Here is a 3,939-nt window from a genome sequence, read left to right as displayed (position 1 = left end):
TGAGAACTGACCCTCATCATTGATTCCTGACAGTTGGAGGCCAACTAACTGCTCACCTTGGCCTGAGGGACAGGAATTGAGGCGCTCCAGGTCTTGGTCCTTGACACCTACGAGGGCAACCTTTGGGGAGGACGCTGCAGTCAGATGGAAGGAAAGAGGCCGATCTTTGGAGACAAGCCATTAGGGCTTAGCAATAATAGTTTCAATTTATTTTGCTTCTGTCTCGCTGAGGAATCATAGGATGTCTATTCTAATTCCATTTTTAATGTTTATGTGATGGGTTAGCTGAGATGTCCCTCTCCCAGCCTCCACAGCACAGCATCGTTTCTCCCATCCCTCCAAGCTCCCCGAGGGAGACGGGTTGAGCTGTGTGCTTGTTACCCAGAATTTATTAATAGCCACTTCTGTCCAGCAACGCGATGCTGTCCCTTGAACATGAATATGAGGAGAGTAGGAAGCACAGTATTCGTTTGGGTTAAAATAAATAAATAAAAAGACAGTGTGTGGGAAGTGTGGCGAATCGGTAACGAATCGAGAAGGGGGAGAGTGCCGTGTGTGTTACTTGGCCTCCTGGAAAAGGAAATAAGGCTGCCACCGAGCCTGAATGCCACCTCTGCCCTGTCACAGACACCACAGCTACAGAAACTTTTTTCCAACTACTCATTTTGTAATAGGAGGTGAAGTCCAGAAATATATATATATTCTGTTCTGTATCATTTTGTGGTAGTCACGGATTTCAAAATAGAATCAAGACATGGGCTTTTGTGGGCTGTTTGCAGGTGCCAGGGGCAGCCTGAGAGAGGAGCTGGAGGCCCCAGACATTTCTGTGGTTTATGGAGATGAGCAAACTGGGCTGCAGAGATGAGTAATCCAGGGTTTGTCACCAGGGTAGGCGTCCTGGGCCCTGAATTGCACAGTGTTTAAGTGAACACACAGGCAGTGTCAATGACAGTGTTGCGTGTTTAGTGATGGCATTTCTGGTGCAGTATTAGGCCAGATGGACAGAGGTTTTGGAGCTGGGGAGGCTGCTAGGATCAACAAAATCGTACTTCACTGCCTCGTTGTTGATTATATTTTTAGTACAGAAAGTGAAGTGAGAAAAACACGAAGCTGTTTATTATTATTTTACTATTATTACTCATTATTGATATTATTAATGAGAATTTTCCCCCCTGATTCCTAAAGGGGTTTCTCTCGACTCTCATTTCCATCCAAAATGAATGGAGAGCTAAAATGTTAGCAGTCCTTCATCCTACGCCATAGGCAGCAGCTACCCAAATCCCCCGAGTTTGCACTTCCTGCTGCCCTAGGGCACTCGGAGGCTGGAAGCAGGGTGAATACAGACACACACAGAATCACATCCAGAAATGGCCATGATGTCCCCACGACGTGACCATCTCCAGCCCACAGATAAACTCCGTAACTGGCGTGGCTCGAGAGGGAGCGGAGCGCTTCCGGCCTGTCACGTGTCCCCCTGCACGCCCAGAGCAGTAGCTGAGCTCTCCAACCTGCTCCGCTGCTCAAGGCCCACTGGCTTTCACTCTGGCACGAGGAGACTTTGTTTTCTAGGAAGGTTGCTGATGAGTTAGCTAATGCATTCTCTGTGACTGGTTTGCCTAAAGAGAGCTGACAACCTCCCAGGCTGCTGGACTTGTGGTCCCCGAACCAGATGACAAATCAGATGGTCCAGGGCGTTGGCTCCCAAACCCTCCTCCCAGGCCTGCGGAACAGGTCCTTCGAGTTGGGGCTCCCGGCATTGGCATTTTAGATGAGCTCTCCAGGTGATTCCTTATGTCATCAGCATTGGGGACCATTGACAAGAGGGGGCGCGCTGTGCTAAGGGAGTGATTGTCCTAAGCGCAGGTTTAATGGAGGAAAGGAGAATAAGGCAGTGCCACCCACGGGAGTTGGTGGGAAGACCCAATGGAAGCTCCGATACATGACAGGACAATCATTGAAGAGGTCTAGGGATGCCAAGGAGGAGATTTGGGCTCTTGGGCACCAAAATAAGGAAGTTAGGAGGCCCTAACTCAGACAATGCCTTCTTTGCAGTCCTGCCTGTGAGCTGCCACGGGCAGTAATATTTTCCTCCCAGCATCCCCGTGCCTGCTGTAGGCCAATCGTAAGCCAATGCTAGTCCGTGAGCAAGGCCACCTCAGAGGGGCCCTGTCCCAGCCATCCTACCGTCACTCCTTGAGCAGAAGCTAACCCACCCATAATGACAAAACATATTAGCTCAAGCATTGCCTTGGGGCACAAAACTTTGAGGACCCTCCTCTGTCAACCTCGCTTTTCACTTTTAGTTGTAGATGGCTGGGTTCTTGGCCCCTGGTTCCCTCACAAACCAAATGGTAGCACAGGAAATAGTGCTGACCACAGCCGCTCTGGTAAGACGAGCCCAGAGTTGCCAGAGGCGGCTCCAGTCAACCTCTGAGCTGCTTCCCTGCCTCTGTGACAAAGCCCTCCGAGAAGGCTTCCCAGGCCTGCAATGCTTCAGGCTGGACGGCCCCTGTGCCTCCCGCATCCCAGGAGACCCTTCACCCCACGCTGTCTCAAGGCAGTAACAGTAGCTATCTCTCCACGTCCTCCATGGGCCAGATGCTTTGCCCAACATTTTACTACGTTGTTGTTCATCTTGGTCATGACCCTGAAATACGTATATCATTTCATAGCTCAGAAAAGTAAGTTTCAGAGAAATTCAAAGTGCCCTATCCCAAACCACACAGCTAATTAGTGGGCTTTTGGTGTTCTGGTATTCCAATTAGCCATGGTATTTTTAGTTACTACTGAGATTTCAGTGCATTTGTTGTTATAAGAATTATTTTGATATTTTAAAAAGTATAAACTCTGAATCATTTATTTTTTTCAAAATTAATGAGTCAATTATTCAATTAAAAAAAGGTATAGTATATCCAAACTGCAAGTCTAAAGAGATGATCCTTGTCCCCCATCATATATGCTAGAGTGGTCATATGTATTACAATTGCATACATTATAAATCTTACAATACCATGATATAATTTTTGCTTTCAATTAGTTATATGTATTTTTATTTTGAAGACCTGTGGTTTAGGCCACATGGATTCCTAATTAGTTGACCCTTTATCTTTACAAAATGTCCTCTTAACTCTGGTCATACTTTTTGTTGTGGTGTCAGTTTTCTGATATTAATATAGTTGCCCCAGTATTCTTATATTGTTTTATATTATTTATTCTAACATCCATATATGTTCAACCTATCCAAATATTTATATTTAAAGTACATCTTGCTTTTGGGGGATTGGATCTTGATTTTTTTTCCATCCTGACAATTCCTGCCTCTTAACTGGAGTGTTTAGTCCATTTACACTTAGCATGCTTTGTGATGTGCTGGAATTCAGGTCGACCATTTTACTATCTGCTTTCTGTTTGTCCCACCTGTTTTGATTCTTCTGTCCCTTCTTTCCTCTTTATATTTTTTGGTATTAATTGACTACTTAGTAGTATTCTTTGTATTTTCATGATCATAAATGTCATCCCTGGTTCCCTGTCACCCTCGTTGTCTCTGGTTTCTTGATTCTTACAATTCTCTAGCTCTAGCCATAAAGTACATCAGGTTCTCAGAATTTGGGGATTTACACTTCAGGTGACCTAGTCATCTAAGTCATCTAATATATTCAGCTTGTCAGCCTGAGAAATATCTGAGCACCTGCTATGTTCAATGCAGACACCATCACACAGGATACTTTCCTCAAACCAATTAATTCAGGGTCTTGGGGCTGGGATCAGGCAGTGGATACTTTTTAAAGCTGTCCAGGTGATTTTCACATGCATCCAGTGTTGGGAACCAGTGAATCCATTAGTCTGAGTTCTCAGCAGAGTCTGTAATACCTCAGAGTCCATATTATTCCAGATCCTCCCCCCCCCCGCCCGCCCCGTTCTCTTCCTTTCCGCCTATTC

Source organism: Hipposideros armiger, unplaced genomic scaffold (genome assembly GCF_001890085.2).
Source record: "Hipposideros armiger isolate ML-2016 unplaced genomic scaffold, ASM189008v1 scaffold_445, whole genome shotgun sequence".
Lineage (NCBI taxonomy): Eukaryota > Metazoa > Chordata > Mammalia > Chiroptera > Hipposideridae > Hipposideros > Hipposideros armiger.
The sequence above is the reverse complement of the archived record's forward strand: the minus strand, read 5'-3'. Positions refer to the sequence as shown.